At 27.7% G+C, this 20,265-nt stretch overlaps 1 protein-coding gene across 1 annotated transcript in view; it reads left to right on the plus strand.

Moving 5' to 3' along the window:
- The window catches only part of fid (fire dancer), a 104,445-nt gene that overhangs the window by 54,457 nt on the left and 29,723 nt on the right, over positions 1-20,265 (plus strand). The window lies entirely within an intron of this gene.

Consider the following 20,265-nt stretch of genomic DNA (forward strand, 5'->3'; position numbering starts at 1 on the left):
ATATTGAAACAATTTGAATATATATTTAAAAAAAAATCATCATAAAAATGTGGTTCAAAAAAATATTTAACAAAAAAAAAAATGTTTATATAATTTTATTATATTTTTAATAAAATATCAAAATATTTTTAAAAAATTAATATTTCTGAAAAGTAGACACAATTACCTTTCATTTGATATACAACATAGCTATCTTCTCTTATGCATGTAAGACAAAAAATTAGCTCAAACTTCAATACCTTGATTAAAAAAACCTTCTGAAAGTGCAATTTTTTAATAGATAAACCCCAGCTTTAACTTAAATCCTTTTTAAAAATAACTGCTTTAATATTAACATTTAATACCACAAAACCTATTGCCTTAATCCCACATGAAAAAAAAAGAAACCAACGCTTTTTAGTAACACACAATCGCAATATGCATTGCCTTTAACAGCAATAGACTGGAATGCATTATTATTGGGTCATTATAAAAGCCAATATGAAAAAAAAATAACATAATTATGCCCACAATGAAACCCTCTTTCTACAGCTCCGCTAAAAGATAAAAATATCACAAAATGCCACAAACAATAATGAAAAAAGCGTGTAAAAAAATAAACTAGGTCAAAAATATTATTGAAAAAAAAGAGAAAACTGAAATAAAAACGACAGCATAATAAACTGAACAGATTATAAATGCAATAAATAATGGCTTAAAAACAAATTACAACACAAACTCTCTTTAATGTTAAAATGAAATTACAATATAAATTAAAAATATTGCAAAAATGAACATATAAAAAAATCATAGATAAAACAAGTAAAGAAAGCTGTAACGAATCTTGTATACCCTCCATCTACAGTGGTGGCCAGGAATTTAAGACAACAATTGTTTGCTAAATTCAACGTGATTGTCAATTATTTTTCAAATATTTCCACAAATATGTATGCATGAGGACTGTTTTAACACACAAGTGTGTTTTATTCGACACATACAATTTTTCTAAAACTAGACCAAAAAAATTTTTTGTAAATAAACATATTTTCTCACATTTATATCATTATATTTTTATTATTATAAAATATTCGGACCAAATTTCGTATTTTTAGTTCCATTAGTTTCGCTCATATCATGTTATTAACAGCGGATGTTCGCTGAGGTGGGTCAACGTATTTCCACATATCTTTGCCCATATATGTTTTACCGATTTTTCCAAACATTTTTCAGAAACTAGAAACATTAATAATAAATTTCATACCCTTAGAGGTCCTTTTATTTTGGCTCTATCGCACTTAAAATTCAGTTGATGAAAAAAATTCAAGTATTTGTCTTAAATTGGTGGCCACCACTGTATATGTAGTTTTGGCCCTCTATGGGGACTTGGCGCAATTAAGGACCGATCCTTACAAAAGTTTGTAGAAAGACTCAGGTTCATATAGAACTGGTTTATGTCAAATTTCATCATGATACTATTGGTTGGATGACTTAAAAATGCGGGATTTTTTTGAAAAATTTTAGCTTTTATTTTGAAACATTTTTACAATATAAATTTATAAGAATCTTTTTTTTTGGAAATAATTCGGTATCTCGGGAACTATTGGAGATATTATTACGAAATTTCACATGGTTGGAGCTGAGGTGCTTTAGAGTTGATTTGCAGTTGTTCAGCATCCTAGTTCTAATGAGGGCCAGTGCGTTGCCACTCAAAGTTGGTCACCTCGGGTATCACATTTTTTAAAAAAATTACCAAAAATCCATTTATGATCCAAATGAGTTGAAATTTAAAATATAAATAGTGCTTAAGAAGATCTATAAGACATACTCTAACATGTGAATGTTATCTGTATTAGTTGAAGAGATATTTAGTTTTATTTATTTTTTTAATTCTGCTCGATCTTGTTATGGTTTTTTAGATGAGTCGGGCCTATGGAGTGTCGAAATTTATTCTTAAAATATCAGCTATATTGGCAATAAAATTTTAAATCAAATAAAAACAACTTGTTAACTGTTATCTTGTCCCTATAAAAAGTTACACGCATCCAAAGTTGGAACTTGGAAAAAAATTTTCCCAAAAAGATCCATATATTTGTTCTTTTGTAGAAAAATTTTCTTCGGAACTATATACAATTTTTATATGATCCGGAAAGAGAATTTAATGCAAAAGCGTTTAAAGTAGTGTTAACTGTTATCTTGTCCCTATAAAAAGTTACACGCATCCAAAGTTGGAACTTGGAAAAAAAATTTCCCAAAAAGACCCATATATTTGTTCTTATGTAGAAAAATTTTCTTCGGGACTATATACAATTTGTATATGATTCGGAAAGAGAATTTAATGCAAAAGCGTGTAAAGTAAATGTTGGGTCACTAAAGCGCACACAACAACCCACAGACCTATCCAAACTTGGCAAATTTTTTTTAAAAAAATTTAGAATTGAGTAAAAAATTCTAAAAAGGCAATGCACCGATCCTCAAAAAAGCTGCATATTTGTATAACCCTATATGCTTTTTAAATACTTGCAAAGTTTTTGTTACTATCAAATGGTAAATAAGGTCACAATAGGCGGTTTTCTAAAAAAAAAAATCAGTTTTTGGAACACATTTTTCCCGTTTTAGGAATTTAGGTATTTGAAAATAGAAAATGTCAAAATTCTAATGCCATTGATTTAAGGACATTTGGGTCTATATTGGTTCAAAATTTTGTTATGATAACTTTAAGTGTTAAGATTTTACATTAATTCAAATTTTATATTTTTCTTCACGGGAAATCATCATATGGTTACGTTTTAACCTTTTCAAAACGTTTGTTTATTTCCTTTAAATAAACCGGATACTTTTGATTGCAAATAAAAGCCGTTTAGTAGTTTGAAAATGGTAACAACTCTTTATTTATTCAAATGTACAACAACAGAATTAAATAGTCACTCAATGTTTTTTATACACGTTTATAAATTCTCAGAAATGCAGACACTTTATAATGTATGCGAATTCACTTGAAAAAAACACAACACACTTTAAGGCACTCAGTTGATGTTTATTCGAAAAGCGTCTCTGATAAACTGACTAACCACTGCAACCTCTGCCACTATTTATAACACTGCATTACCATCTAGAAAGCTCTATTTCTACAATGTTCTTTAACTGAATATTCGAATATACGTTCGCAGCAAACAGCGTTGCCAACTTACGATCAATGGTCAACTGAAAGCTTTTATTTAATAATGCCCACAGATATGTTACAGTTTGCTATTACAGCACTGTTATTTGAAAGTATTATGCTACTTTTAAATCAGCCCTTAAAATCGTTATATTTGAATTCAAGTACAATTTCGTAACAATATTATAATTTTTGAAGTTTTTAAGGTAAATAACGTCACACAAATTTATAAAATTTTTTAATTTTACTAAAATATCAATCTTCAAGTCCTAAGGTTTACAACAATATCAAATACTTATATAAAAAGCCTTTATTTACTCCTTAGAAGTTCCACAAACCTTGTCCTCTTTGAAAAAAATTTTACGTTTTATTCATATATTTCATGCATTTTTAAACACATGCCATTTTTTGTTTCCCATCCGCTATCAAATATTTTTTTATGTTTTTGGAAAGACATTTAAAAATTTAAATTTGATAATTTGGCCATACCTTGGTCCACTTTTTTAAAAATATAGGGCGTACTTTTGGACCAAAGGAACTCAAATAAATTGCTAGTTAGACAACTAAATTACCAATAGTATACAAACGAAAAATAAAAGATTTACAATTTAAAAATTGGAAAAAACAGTAAATTTTTCTTGTTTTTTTGGACGAAAAGGTGACTTAACTCTTTCTTTGTAAAAAAAAAAAAATCTTTCTTTAAGAATATATAACAATTTTATGTTTTTCTGTAAGGTATCTTTACCAAGAGCATTTGGGTATAAAAACATGTCCTATTTTTCAAATATGTCACTCCTACGGCCTTCGGAATTTGTCCTATTTTTTATCAAAATTTCAACTTTGGACCACATGTTCTAAAATCACAAAGCTGGGATCGGAAATCGGAAAGCAGCTTTGGAAACCTTGATATATTCCCTATTTATCCCCAAAATATTTTTCCAGCCCCGAAGGAAATGTGAATCCTATGAGCAAAATTGTAAAAAATATTATTTTTGGAAATTTTTGCTGCAATTTTTAGGAATTTCCGGATTTTCTTTGACCTTTTGACAATTCTTTTTACATTTTGTTATTAAGAATGACAAAATTAAAAAACGTTGGAAATTTCATAGAGTTTTGTTAATAAATAAAGATTTTATTACATATTCATTGAGTTTTTAAAACTAAAATTTTAATAGAATTGCAAATATTAGTAAAAATTTGATCCACATTTATTCCGAACAATTTCTTTTTTGTTTAGATGAGTTACTTTTTGGTCTTACAGAAAAAAATTCAAGTCAATATCTCAATTAGATTCAAAAATATGCAACTTTAAAACTCCATCTTTCAAAAATATTGCACTTTTCCATAATAAACAAGTAAGAAAATATAGTCGGACAAGCTACATACCCTACACCCGCCTCTGGAGCATTTGTATGGTCCATTTTCATAACTTAAACTCGACTACTCCTTGGTTACGTCCATGAACAATTTTCTATCGATCGAACCAGCCGTTTAGAAATGCCCGATTTATTTCTGCCCCACTGTGCATTGTCATGATGGAATATTACTGTTTCATGTATGACTGGATATTATGGTAATTTTTCGGTCAATTTTCGCTTGAAACGAATCAGTTACATACGGTACAGCTTCAATGTGATGGTCTGGCTAGATTTCAGCAGCTCATAATAGATATGACCCTTTTGCTCCCACCTTATGCAGAGCATTACCCTAGCGCCATTGATATTTGGCTTTGGTGTCGATTCGGCTGGTTGGCCTGGCTTCATGTACGATCTCTTACACTTCGGGTTATTGTAATGGCTCCATTTTTCATAATGATTCGGTGCAAAAACGATTTTCTTTTAAAGCGGTCAAGCATCATTTTGGACATGCAAAATCAAGCTTCATTCGATAAAATTTCTCGGCTTTTGGGTGAATCCTGCTGCTCGCAAACGTGTTGAAATTGCTGATTGAGTAGCTACCAATGATTGTGGAAGCATTTGTTGAGTTTGTAAACGATCTTCATGCAGTAATGCCTCCAATTCTGGATCTTCAAGGTTTTTTGGTTGGCCTGGGCGATCTTTATCTTCGTGTCAAAATCACCACTTCTGAACTGAAGAAACCATCTCTTGCACGTTGAAATTTATGGAAAACATTCAACATAAGCTTTGGTGAGCAGTTGATGTGCTTCTTTTTTTTCAAATTAAATAAGTAAAGCAAAACTTCTCGAATATGACGCTATTTTCAAAGCAAAACAAAGCATTTGTATGGGGGGGAAATCATGGACCGATATTTACTATTTACAATACCAAACAAACCTTATAAACAAAGAGTATTCGTTTGGGCATTATAATGATTTCAACAGACAGACGGATGGACATAGCTAGATCGTCTTAGAATCTTATGAGCACCCAGGATATATACCAATATTTCAATATGTTACAAACGAAATGACATAATCAATATATCTACCCCCTCATAGTTTTTGATGGTCGTTAAAAAAAAAACTAAATAAATCTTAAAATTTTTATGACTAACGCGCATAAATGTATTTAAAAAAAATAACTATTATAACAGCAGTCAGGATTCATGTACCCAGGACATGTACTCCAGTTTCAAAAGGATACAACATTTATATATGTATGTATTTGTTTGTATACTTATGTAGTTGTAAATCTATTTATGCACATCCTGGTGCCATTTTCATCCTACCATTGCATCCTATAGTTTTATAAATGTAGAAAAATATTTATTATTATTATAATAAGTATATTATAAATTCAATGGCAGCAGAAATGAAGTATGATAAATAATATAATAAAGAATTTTTAATGATTGTAGTAGGACTAAGTATGAGGAGGAAAATAAATATTATAGAATAAATACATATTGTAGAAATATAAATACGAGTACTTGTAGTTGTGCTCTTACAATATTTGCAATTTTATTCAAGACTTGATTTTTTTTTTTGTAATATTTGTTTCCTTAATATAATGTAAGTAATTTATATGCATTAAAACTAAAATTTGTTTATTTTACCATAAAGTAAAAGTCATAAGAAATACGAATATGTTTTTATGAACGAGGGTTGTTAAAAAATTCAATAACATAATCTTCTCGTAAAGATATTTCCTAAAACATTGTATTAATTTGTACTATAGGTTCCCTGTACCCTAGAAGATCCTTTAAAAAGTAATTTTTTGGAAATTCAAAGGTTTAGTGGGTAAAAAGGGGTAATCCTTAGGGTGGCCCGATTTTAATGAAATTTAACAATAATATAACACAAAGCCCAGTATTTACAAAAACAGCAGAAAAATTAAAATTAACCCTATATAGCACTTGGTGTTAAAATGACCCCAAACTTCTAAAACCATAAAAAAAATTATGATTTTAAAAGTTTGGGGTCATTTTAACCCCAAGTGCCATTAAATGTTAATTTCCATTCTTGTGCTGTTATTATAAACCCTAGAGTTTATGTTATATTTTTTGTTAAATTTCATCAAAATCGGCCCAAAAATATACAACATTTCGATCATTTCGAAATCTTTCCAAGAGAAATTCCAAATATTGAAAAATTTGACCTTTGACCTTCACGATTTAAGGGTTAACGTTTTCCAATTTTAGTAAAAGTTTCAGAGTATATTTACAATTATCTAGACTATAATATTCTCAATAGGTTTTACTTAAAATTCATAAGAGTAAGGAAATAGAGCTCATTGGCCTAAAAATTGCCAAATAATTGGTTTTTCTCGAAAATTTCAAAATTTAAATCGCAGGTACGGAAAAACTATAAGAGTTATTTTCATAATTTCTTCACATTTTTATTCCCTATTATATTCTTAATAAATCCCAATGAGATGATCAAAAAATTCTGAAATTTGTTTAACAAAATTTTTAAAAATTTGAAAATGGAGTTTTGAAACTGCAGTTAAAAAATTTTTTATTTTTTTGTTCATATTTAAGAATAGGTTAACGGTATCCTACGAAGACAAAAACTCATATACAAGTATATATAGACATATTTTAAGTAAAAATGAGCTTTTATTTTAATATTTATCAAAATATGTTAATTTTGTTCCTACATTTCTTGTTCTAGTGGCCTGAGACACGTTAATGGCCTGGCGAATTTTTAATAACTTTAAAATTTTTTTTACCAATTTCTGTTTTTTATGTCTCATTAGAATGACAACTACGTACGCATTTCGATTCTTTTAAATTAAATTACAAAAGTAATTTTTTAATGGCAAAATTTTTACAAAAACTGAAAAAAAAAATGCATTTTTTCCCCTTGTAAATGCATCTCAAAACTTCAGAGGGCTTGCGGCACGTCTTAACCCCAACCGATTTACCTAAAATTTTTTCAGGATGATTTTTTTACTAATGTTCACCAATCTGGGGGGTGAGAATGGCCAAAATCCAACTTTCATTTATTAAGGGCCACCCTAGTAATCCTATTTATATGCTTAAAAAATTAACAGTTTGGTACATTTTTGAGAAAAAGGGTATAAAAAGGGTACTTTTTTGGTCCCCTATGTATCTTTTAAACCAATAAAAATTAATTTTAAATCGTATTATTTACTTATCAAAAAATAAAAATTTAAATTTGGTACTTTTTGGAAACTGTGTTTGGTACTTTTTTGGCATTCGAACTCTTTAAGGGAGAAAATGGGTAAAAACTATAAAAACGTGTAACCCTATATCTTAAATGCATTTTTATCTACTTAAAAAATTAAATTAAGTTTGGTACATTTTTGAGAAAAAGGGTATAAAGTATGTTTTGGTACTTTTTTTGGTCCCCTATTCATCTTTGAAACCAATAAAAATAAATTTTAAATCGTATTATTTACTTATCAAAAAAACATATGTAAATTTCGTACTTTTTGGAAATTGTGTTTAGTACTTTTTCGACATTTGAACCCTTTTTAGGGAGAAAACGGATAAAAACTATAAAAACGGGTAGCCCTATATCTTAAATGCATTTTTATCTACTTAAAAAATTAACAGTTTGGTACTTTTTTGATAAAAAGGGTTAAAACTATGTTTTGGTACTTTTTTGGTCCCCTATGTATCTTCTAAACCAATAAAAATTTATTTTAAACCGTATTATTTACTTATCAAAAAAAAACATATGTAAATTAGGTACTTTTTGCAAACTGTGTTTGGTACTTTTTTGACATTCGAACTCTTTAAGGGACAAAACGGGTAAAAACTATTTGTTGGAACTTTTTTTGGTCCCCTATTCATCTTTTAAACTAATAAAAAATAAATTCAATTTAAATCGTGTTATTTACTTACAATATAAAAAATTAAAAAAAATTTTACCTTTAGGGGTAAAAATTTAATTTATTTTTGGTACTTTTTGCATAAAATGAGTTTCTCTTAATTTGCCAGAGACAACTTTTAAACCAATAAAAATATAAATAAATTTTAAATCGTGTTATTTACTTACAATATAAAAAAGAAAACATATATAAATTTGGTACTTTTTGTAAATTTTTACCGTAAGGCGTAAAAATTTTATTTATTTTTGGTACTTTTTTCATAAAATTATTTTCTCTATAAATTTGCCAGAGACATAAGAATGTCTTATTACGAGTTCTTACTTTGATACTAAAATGTATTTGAGTGGACAAAAAAGTACCAATACCAGATACATTGGTCCCCTACAACCAATAAAAATTAATTTTAAATCGTATTATTTACTTATCAAAAAAAAAAACAAATACAATAAAATTGGTAGTTTTTGGAAACTGTGTTTGGTACGTTTTTGACTTTTGAACTCTTTAAGGGAGAAAACGGGTAAATACTATTTGTTGGTCCCTTTTTTGGCCCCTATGTTTCTTTTAAACCAATAAAAATATAAATAAATTTTAAATCGTCTTATTGACTTACAATATAAAAAAACCCAAATATAAATTTGGTACTTTTTGTAAATTTTTACCGTAAGGCGTAAAAATTATATTTACGGGTAAAATCTATTTGTTGGTCCCTTTTTTTGTCCCCTATGTTTCTTTTAAACCAATAAAACTATTAATACATTTTAAATTGTGTTATTTACTTATAATATAAAAAATAACCAAATATAAATTTGGTACTTTTTGAAAATTTTTACCTTAAGGGGTAAAATTTGTATTTATTTTTGGTACTTTTTTCATAAAATATGTTCATCTATAAATTTGCCAGAGACATATGAATGTCTTATTACGAGTTCTTACTTTGATACTAAAATGTACTAAAAAGTACTAAAAAGTACCAAAAAGTAAAAACGGGAAAATAATTTTTTTTCCGAAATTATAAAGTCAATTTTTTTTCCTCCAGTCATACAAAAATTAACTAACAGGTTGTTATTTGAAATTCGAATGCAAAGTTTCAGATTGGACCACATACGATTAAACAGCTTGGTACTTTTTTGGCGAAAAGTTAAAGCAAGAATCAATTTCCATTAACTTGTCATACGAAAGTTTTTATTATTAAAATAAACTATTTAGTTTAAAAATCTTTTAAGTAAGAAGCTTAACTTTTTAGAAAACATTTTTTTAAATGAAAAAGTTTTTTTTCAAGAAAGAGCTTTTCACTGAAGGGTTTTTATGTAGAAAAGCTTTTTTAGTAAAATGAAATTTTAGTTATAAAAGCTTTTTTAGTGAAAAAAAATGTTTATTTATAAAAGATTTCTATAATTAAAAGAAAAATGCTTTTTCGATAACCAACTTTTTTAGTGAAATTTTTATTTTAGTTAAAAAGTGAAAAAAGCTATTTTATATAAGAAAACTATTTCTTAGTAAGTAAATAACTTTTTTAGTAAAAAAAAACTTTTTTGGGATTTTTAAATGAAAAACTTTTTTGGAGAAAATAAGTTTTTTTTTGCGAAATTTGTATTTTTTAAAAAATTATATTTTTGTGAAAACAGCATTTTTATAAAAGAGCATTAAAAAGTATAATTTTGATGAATAGTTTTTTTACTGCAAGCAGTTTTATGGTATTATTAATAACTTTTTAATGGAATAAGCTTTTTAGAAAGAAGCTTTTTTAAGTAAAAATAACGTGATTTTTAGTTAAACAGATTTGATAAAACTTTTTTAATGAAATTTGTTTAAGCTTTTTTAGTTAAAAAAAACTTTTAAACAAAATATGGTTTTACAGTGAACAATCCTTTTGAAAGCTTTTTGTGAAACAATTTTTTCTAGACCGGTAGGGAGCTTTTATAAGAAAGCTTTGTTAATGTATTTTTTTTAGAGAAACCTTTTTTTAGTAACAAATATTATTTTGATTAGTCTTTTTTGAGAAAACCGCTTTTTTTGGATAAAACTTATTTTGCTTTTATCTCAGCCTTTTATTACACTGATCCCTCGTAATCCCTTAAGCACACTCAAATACATTAAAGTGATATTCCATCAATATATTATTATATATAAATGTATGTAAATATGTGCATTAAAGTGTTTATGTTTTAAAGGCCTTCAAAATTGTGATGAGGCACAGTGGTATTTGCAGATTTAAAAATTGTTCATTTCGAGAGATTTGTTAAATTGGAAAATTTCAAGTTTTTTTAAATTTTAATAAAACTCAATATTGTGATAATTTTTTAATATTTTACATTATGTAAACAATATGTAAATAATGTAAAATGTTTACAATGTCTCGAAAATGTAAACAAATTTGATAAAATGATAAGAAAAATTAATATTTTAAAATTTTACATCATGTAAAAAATATTTACCTACTTTACATCATGTAAAACTGTTATAAATAATATACAAATTACTTAATTTTGTTACAAAACGTGGTAAAATATAACTATTCGATAATTTTACATTATGTAAACAATGTGTAATAAGGGTAAAATATTCAAAATAATACAAAACTAAAATTTTCAATATCAAGACAAAATTTATGAGAAGTCCTGAATTTTCAATTATTTACATCATGTAGAAAATATGTAGAGAATGCCAAAATATTAATACACAAACAAATTGTGAATTTGTAAACCTTTTGGCATCATGCACATAATGTAAAATAAACAGAGTGTTTCGAAAATATAAACAAATTTTATAAAAACAAGACTAAATGAACATTTTGTAATGTTTACATCATGTAATAAATACTTTATTTACATCATGCAAACAGTTTTTAAATCATGTAAAAATTGTCATGACAATTTTAATTTATTTTTAAATTTTTGTAAAATACAATTATGTAAAATATTCAAGGAATGTTGAAAATGTAAAAAAAAAAATTATAAAAACGAAAGAAATCTGAAATTTGAAAAAGTTTACATTATGTAAAAAACTCTTCCACATTTTACATCATGTGTAAATAATGTAAAAATTGTCATAAAGCTCCATTTTTAGTAATAAATTTTAAGAACATTAAATTTTACATTTTTTACATTAGTTAAACTATGTGTAGAAAATGTAATATTTCACAAAATAATGTAAATAATTTAAAATTGTTTATATATCTTGAATTTTTGTTGAAATTTGGTGTAAAATACAATTTTACATCATGTAAAAAACTTTTCCAATTTTTACATCATGTAAAAACTGTTATAAAGCCCTTTTTCTAGGAATAAATTTTAAGAACATTTACTTTTGCCAGCATTTTACTTTAGGTAAACGTGTAAAAAATTTAAAATTTTACAAAATAATGTAATATTGGTAATATATCTTGAATTATTGAAAAAAAAAAATTTAAAAATATAATTTTACATCATGTAAACAAATTTTCCATTTTTTACATCATGTAAACAATAAGTAAATAATATAAAAATTGTCATAAAGCTCCATTTTCTATTAGAAATTGTAAGAACATTAAATGTTGCCATCATTTAAAATTGTTTACATTAGGTAAACAATGCGTAAAAATTGTAAAATTTTACATAACAGTGTAAATAATGTAAAATTTTGAATATATCGCGAATTATTGTTAAAATTTTTTGTAAACTTCAATTTTACATCATGTAAACAAATTTTCCATTTTTTACATAATGTAAATAATGTAAAAACTGCCATAAAGCAGCATTTTCAGTAATAAATTGTAAGAACATTAAATTTTGCCATCATTTTAAATTTTTTACATTAGGTAAACAATGCGTAAAAATTTTAAAATATTACATAACAGTGTTAAATAATGTTAAATTTATTCATATATCGCGAATTATTGTTAAAATTTTTTGTAAACTACAATTTTACATCATGTAAAGAAATTTTCTATTTTTTTACATCATGTAAACAATAAGTAAATAATGTAAAAACTGTCATAAAGCTGCATTTTCAGTTAGAAATTGTAAGAACATTAAATTTTGCCATAATTTTAAATTGTTTACATTAGGTAAACAATACGTAAAAATTGTAAAATTTTACATAACAGTGTAAATAATGTAAAATTTTTCATATATAGCGAATTATTGTTAAAATTTTTTGTAAACTACAATTTTACATCATGTAAAGAAATTTTCTATTTTTTTACATCATGTAAAAAATAAGTAAATAATGTAAAAACTGTCATAAAGCTGCATTTTCAGTTAGAAATTGTAAGAACATTAAATTTTGCCATCATTTAAAATTGTTTACATTAAGTAAACAATACGTAAAATATATAAAATTTTACATAACAGTGTAAATAATGTAAAATTTTTCATATATCTCGAATTATTGTTAAAATTTTTACGTAAAATACAATTTTACATCATGTAAAGAAATTTTACATTTTTTACATCATGTAAACAATAAGTAAATAATGTAAAAACTGCCATAAAGCTGCATTTTCAGTAAGAAATTGTAAGAACATTAAATTTTAAATGTTTTACATTATGTACACACTATGTAAAAACTATAAAATTTTACATAACAGTGTAAATAATGTAAACATTTTTATATTATTTACACAGCAGTTTAAAAATTCTATATTTGTAACCATTTATTTTCTTTGCCTTCCCACAGTGCCCTGATATTTTTTTTTTGTTGCTGCTGATGGCATGATATATTCTCGTTGTACTTAAACTTTCGTTTTCCATTCCATATAGCATGTCTTTCTTCTATTTGTTTTAATTTGTTTTGGCCAAAGAACAAAAATATTTTATTAAACACCAAACTGCAGAATCTTTTTTTTAAATTTTAATGGCATATTTTTAGCAATCAAATCAGAGTTAAAAAATCACAACACAGTAAGGAATTTATGCAGTAGTAACACAATTTCCATCAAAACGCAAAACTAGTTTCAGGGCAAACCCCCACCCCAAAAAAAAAGAATATTTAAATGCTGCAGTTACTATACTATACAAATTAAACCTTCGTGGCTTTTAAATATAATTTAAAGAATTTTTGGATAAAAACTCGTAACAAGAAATTGGCACACAAAAAAATACATAAAAACAGAAATGTTATACAGTTAAACATTGTTTGAACTACTAAATTTATTATACAAAAAAATTAAATAATCTCTTTTAAAATAAACACCAATTTCACATTTCAACTTAAACTATACATTCTTCCTATTTTATAAAATTTCACCCAGTTTAAATTTTATTAAAAATACTACTGCAATTTTTTTGTTTTAACAACATTGATTGGCTTTTTAACATTGTTGAACCAACTAAAAACGTATAAACTTTGGTTTTTAATGGTTTTCCATTCTGTTTCACCAAAGAAAAACTGAAAACTGTGCACCAAACTGCACAGCAACTGCTGCACAAAAAAAGTTTTATAAATGAAGTATCATAATTTCACTTTCAATTTATACATTTAAATGCCTGGCAAAAGAAAAGAAATAGCACGAGTACATGAAGTATAACTAAGTATTATACAAATTTTTTTAAACGTTTTAATATTGGAAACTACTTTTCTGCAAATTTTTATTCATTCTTTAGTTTTTAATGGTTTTGTAGGGAAATTGAACAAATGTTAGCAATTATATGCTATTAAGTAGTAGTTGAGGTTTGTTTTTAGAAATTTATTTTTAGTTTTAATTTAGGTTAGAAATTATAGCAAAAACTATGTAAAATAGAAAAAAAACACAGGTTTTCTTCTAAGAAAATTGTTGAAAAAAATTAAATATGGCATAAATTGTGGCAGTTAAATTATTTTATAGTAAAAATTAAAAAACAAAGGAGGTCAGTTTATCTAAGCGTATGAATAATTTTATTTATTGCAAGACATACTCAGCGTATGATTGTTTTTTAATTTATTTTGAATTAGTTATCAATCATACGTCATGGAGTGGGGAGAACTAGAACAGAACTAGAACAGAACTAGAACAGAACTAGAACAGAACTAGAACAGAACTAGAACAGAACTAGAACAGAACTAGAACAGAACTAGAACAGAACTAGAACAGAACTAGAACAGAACTAGAACAGAACTAGAACAGAACTAGAACAGAACTAGAACAGAACTAGAACAGAACTAGAACAGAACTAGAACAGAACTAGAACAGAACTAGAACAGAACTAGAACAGAACTAGAACAGAACTAGAACAGAACTAGAACAGAACTAGAACAGAACTAGAACAGAACTAGAACAGAACTAGAACAGAACTAGAACAGAACTAGAACAGAACTAGAACAGAACTAGAACAGAACTAGAACAGAACTAGAACAGAACTAGAACAGAACTAGAACAGAACTAGAACAGAACTAGAACAGAACTAGAACAGAACTAGAACAGAACTAGAACAGAACTAGAACAGAACTAGAACAGAACTAGAACAGAACTAGAACAGAACTAGAACAGAACTAGAACAGAACTAGAACAGAACTAGAACAGAACTAGAACAGAACTAGAACAGAACTAGAACAGAACTAGAATAGAAGCCATCGTAGTACAATGATAAAGCTGGAGTTAAAAAATTAATCAAATCCTTGTTTATATAACTCTACAGTACAATTTATTAAAACAAACAAAATACTACATTCGCCTTTAACGTACATTTTTAATATTTCATTAGTTTCATTTATACACAGTTTTTTCTCAATGACTTTTTAACTTTGAATTGCATTTTTCTCGTAATTTCCGTTGTGTGAATGAATAACTAGATACAGCATTTTAAATTTGACTTTATGTTTATTTAATATTTTTATAATTTTTTTATCTTGACATTCTACTACTGCGACTCATACAACTACAACTACTACGAGTACGAGTACGTACTACTTATTTCATTTTATTTTATGTTGACATATTACGTGATGCTGAATGCAATAAAAAGTGACATGACACAAACGCTTACAAACACACACTCACACACACAGTTGGAAAGCCAACACGCACTCATACGGATGTCATAAATTTATTTTGATGCAGGGAAGTAAAAAAAGAAATTATAAAATATAAAGCTTTAAAATAACATACTTAGAATGAATGTAAATGCAGATATACATAAATTTGTTTACATTTGGATAGTCCTAGAATGAGGAGAGTTTGAAAATCCAAGACTTTTGTAAAATTATTTTCTGAAAATATCAAAAATTTGACAGCATTTTGGCGCTATTACTTAAAATTTGACAGCCTACTCTTTGAATAGTTGTTATTTGTGGTTAATGCACCATTTTTGTTAAAATTATTAAAGCAATTTAGGTTTTATCCTCGTATATTCAATGACACTTATTCATTAACACAAAACTATTCATATGCACAATAGGGTGGCCCTTATTTTAAACATTGTCCATTTTCGACGCTCCTAAGGTCTTAAATTGTACATTTTAGTTGATGTTTCGTATTTGATTTTAAGATAACAGAAAACCTTGGCAGCATCGAAAATCCCTAAAATACAAAATAAGAGCCACCCTAATACACATACCCCTATACATGGAAAATTGTCATACACACAAATAATTTATTATAGTGTTGACAGTAGGAATTTTTCTGTTGCATTTACTACTGATGATGATGTTGTTGTTATTGTTGTTACTATTATTGTAGTACATAGTTGGTTTTTGTTGCAGATAGTAAAACAAAAACTTTTGCAAAACTATAAAAAACATTCATACACTTTTATTAAACAAATGTTTCTTTCTTCTCAGTAGTTTCCTTGCAACGTCATGCGTAACTTTAAATAACAACAAAAAAAAAGAATGTTGCAACACAAACCTATACACTCTATATACTCTTAAACATATTTCACAAAAACAAAAAAAAGAGGAAAGCAAAGAAAAAACGACAAAACTCAATAGTGAAAAAGGATTTTCTGCCTTATTGTTCAAGAAGAAACAAAGAAGCATAAATTTTCGCGAACCAACAACAATAACAAAAAAGGACTAATGTAAATTCTCCACAAACAATATAAAAGCACACATTCACACTCACTGACACACTCACAAGGCTTTGTTTTTGCTAAATGAGTGTGTGTTTTATACATTTGCCACCATTTGTTTTCTTTTCTCTCTCTCTCTCTAAATGTTTCTATAAAAAGGATGCAAAAGGATGTGTACTCAATGGAGAAAGAAACGTTTGTGTTGTTTTTTTGCTTGACAAATTTTAGTAAAATTAAATTAAGTATATAAAATTGAAACAAAAGCATTAATGTACAAACACATGCTGCTTTTTTATAGTTTCTTTTCTAATAAAACTAAATTAAATGTCACCTAGTTCTTTTTTATTTCATGGTGGCAAACAACAAACAAAAAATGTTAAATTTATTTGTTGGTTTAAGTTGAAAGGCAAACAAGAATTTGACATAATTTATTTAACATATATTTTTTACTTTGAAGTGTGGCAACATTAAAGAGAAAATAAAAATGCAAGATTCGCAAAAAAAAAAAAATAATGGAAAAACTAAGAAGGCCTAAAAGTTCTAGTTCTGTTCTAGTTCTGTTCTAGTTCTGTTCTAGTTCTGTTCTAGTTCTGTTCTAGTTCTGTTCTAGTTCTGTTCTAGTTCTGTTCTAGTTCTGTTCTAGTTCTGTTCTAGTTCTGTTCTAGTTCTGTTCTAGTTCTGTTCTAGTTCTGTTCTAGTTCTGTTCTAGTTCTGTTCTAGTTCTGTTCTAGTTCTGTTCTAGTTCTGTTCTAGTTCTGTTCTAGTTCTGTTCTAGTTCTGTTCTAGTTCTGTTCTAGTTCTGTTCTAGTTCTGTTCTAGTTCTGTTCTAGTTCTGTTCTAGTTCTGTTCTAGTTCTGTTCTAGTTCTGTTCTAGTTCTGTTCTAGTTCTGTTCTAGTTCTGTTCTAGTTCTGTTCTAGTTCTGTTCTAGTTCTGTTCTAGTTCTGTTCTAGTTCTGTTCTAGTTCTGTTCTAGTTCTGTTCTAGTTCTGTTCTAGTTCTGTTCTAGTTCTGTTCTAGTTCTGTTCTAGTTCTGTTCTAGTTCTGTTCTAGTTCTGTTCTAGTTCTGTTCTAGTTCTGTTCTAGTTCTGTTCTAGTTCTGTTCTAGTTCTGTTCTAGTTCTGTTCTAGTTCTGTTCTAGTTCTGTTCTAGTTCTGTTCTAGTTCTGTTCTAGTTCTGTTCTAGTTCTGTTCTAGTTCTGTTCTAGTTCTGTTCTAGTTCTGTTCTAGTTCTGTTCTAGTTCTGTTCTAGTTCTGTTCTAGTTCTGTTCTAGTTCTGTTCTAGTTCTGTTCTAGTTCTGTTCTAGTTCTGTTCTAGTTCTGTTCTAGTTCTGTTCTAGTTCTGTTCTAGTTCTGTTCTAGTTCTGTTCTAGTTCTGTTCTAGTTCTGTTCTAGTTCTGTTCTAGTTCTGTTCTAGTTCTGTTCTAGTTCTGTTCTAGTTCTGTTCTAGTTCTGTTCTAGTTCTGTTCTAGTTCTGTTCTAGTTCTGTTCTAGTTCTGTTCTAGTTCTGTTCTAGTTCTGTTCTAGTTCTGTTCTAGTTCTGTTCTAGTTCTGTTCTAGTTCTGTTCTAGTTCTGTTCTAGTTCTGTTCTAGTTCTGTTCTAGTTCTGTTCTAGTTCTGTTCTAGTTCTGTTCTAGTTCTGTTCTAGTTCTGTTCTAGTTCTGTTCTAGTTCTGTTCTAGTTCTGTTCTAGTTCTGTTCTAGTTCTGTTCTAGTTCTGTTCTAGTTCTGTTCTAGTTCTGTTCTAGTTCTGTTCTAGTTCTGTTCTAGTTCTGTTCTAGTTCTGTTCTAGTTCTGTTCTAGTTCTGTTCTAGTTCTGTTCTAGTTCTGTTCTAGTTCTGTTCTAGTTCTGTTCTAGTTCTGTTCTAGTTCTGTTCTAGTTCTGTTCTAGTTCTGTTCTAGTTCTGTTCTAGTTCTGTTCTAGTTCTGTTCTAGTTCTGTTCTAGTTCTGTTCTAGTTCTGTTCTAGTTCTGTTCTAGTTCTGTTCTAGTTCTGTTCTAGTTCTGTTCTAGTTCTGTTCTAGTTCTGTTCTAGTTCTGTTCTAGTTCTGTTCTAGTTCTGTTCTAGTTCTGTTCTAGTTCTGTTCTAGTTCTGTTCTAGTTCTGTTCTAGTTCTGTTCTAGTTCTGTTCTAGTTCTGTTCTAGTTCTGTTCTAGTTCTGTTCTAGTTCTGTTCTAGTTCTGTTCTAGTTCTGTTCTAGTTCTGTTCTAGTTCTGTTCTAGTTCTGTTCTAGTTCTGTTCTAGTTCTGTTCTAGTTCTGTTCTAGTTCTGTTCTAGTTCTGTTCTAGTTCTGTTCTAGTTCTGTTCTAGTTCTGTTCTAGTTCTGTTCTAGTTCTGTTCTAGTTCTGTTCTAGTTCTGTTCTAGTTCTGTTCTAGTTCTGTTCTAGTTCTGTTATCTTCCATATTTAGATAAGTGCTAATATTATTCGGTTACATCTATTTAAAAGGGAAATTTGTATGAATTTCCAATCCTTATATGTTTTTCAGTACAAATGTTAAAGTTAACTTCTCTCAGTTTCCTCCGTAACTCTAATGTGCATCCATTGATTACAATCAAATAATAGTAAACTAATAATATTTGCAGCACACATACTTTTGAAAAATTGCAATAATACTGATGAACGAATTTGACATTTCACAGCAATAATTTAACGTTTACTCAATGTTTGTCAAACGTGTCTGACATATGAGTTTCCAACAAACTTAATAATTTCACGTACTCAAACATTAGTCAATATTTTAATAATAAAAAATGATATCTAGCAAATTGCAAACTTATAATGGTAATAAGAGTTTTTAACTACACATAAATACATTCAAATACTTGCAACGCTGTCACATTCATACACAAACATATCATTGCTCAAATACAACTCTGCTAATATTATTATTATTGTTATTGAAATTGATGTTTCAATATTTTTCCGTTTTATACTTCTTGTTGATGATTTTTTTTTTAATTTCAGTTTTCCTTCTCAATGTTCAGTTAGTTTTGTTATCTGTTTTGTTGCTGTCGTTGTTGTTACAACAATTTTACATTTGTTTTGATAACATTTGGGTCAAGGTTTTTTGTAAAACTGAAACTTTTTCTTTCTACGTGATATTTTAGATGTTTATTTGTTTGTGTGTGTATATATGTACTTGGTATTTGTATTGTGCACCTTCATTCTTTACATGATTACAAATGTTAGGGCACATAGTGCGAAATACTTAAATAGGGAAAGGGGATTTTGGGAAATTTTAACAGTTCTAGTTCAGATTCTAGTTCAGATTCTAGTTCAGATTCTAGATCAGATTCTAGTTCAGATTCTAGTTCAGATTCTAGTTCAGATTCTAGTTCAGATTCTAGTTCAGATTCTAGTTCAGATTCTAGTTCAGATTCTAGTTCAGTTCTAGTTCAGTTCTAGTTCAGTTCTAGTTCAGTTCTAGTTCAGTTCTAGTTCAGTTCTAGTTCAGTTCTAGTTCAGTTCTAGTTCAGTTCTAGTTCAGTTCTAGTTCAGTTCTAGTTCAGTTCTAGTTCAGTTCTAGTTCAGTTCTAGTTCAGTTCTAGTTCAGTTCTAGTTCAGTTCTAGTTCAGTTCTAGTTCAGTTCTAGTTCAGTTCTAGTTCAGTTCTAGTTCAGTTCTAGTTCAGTTCTAGTTCAGTTCTAGTTCAGTTCTAGTTCAGTTCTAGTTCAGTTCTAGTTCAGTTCTAGTTCAGTTCTAGTTCAGTTCTAGTTCAGTTCTAGTTCAGTTCTAGTTCAGTTCTAGTTCAGTTCTAGTTCAGTTCTAGTTCAGTTCTAGTTCAGTTCTAGTTCAGTTCTAGTTCAGTTCTAGTTCAGTTCTAGTTCAGTTCTAGTTCAGTTCTAGTTCAGTTCTAGTTCAGTTCTAGTTCAGTTCTAGTTCAGTTCTAGTTCAGTTCTAGTTCAGTTCTAG

This window comes from Calliphora vicina, chromosome 1 (assembly GCF_958450345.1).
Source record: "Calliphora vicina chromosome 1, idCalVici1.1, whole genome shotgun sequence".
Classification (NCBI taxonomy): domain Eukaryota; kingdom Metazoa; phylum Arthropoda; class Insecta; order Diptera; family Calliphoridae; genus Calliphora; species Calliphora vicina.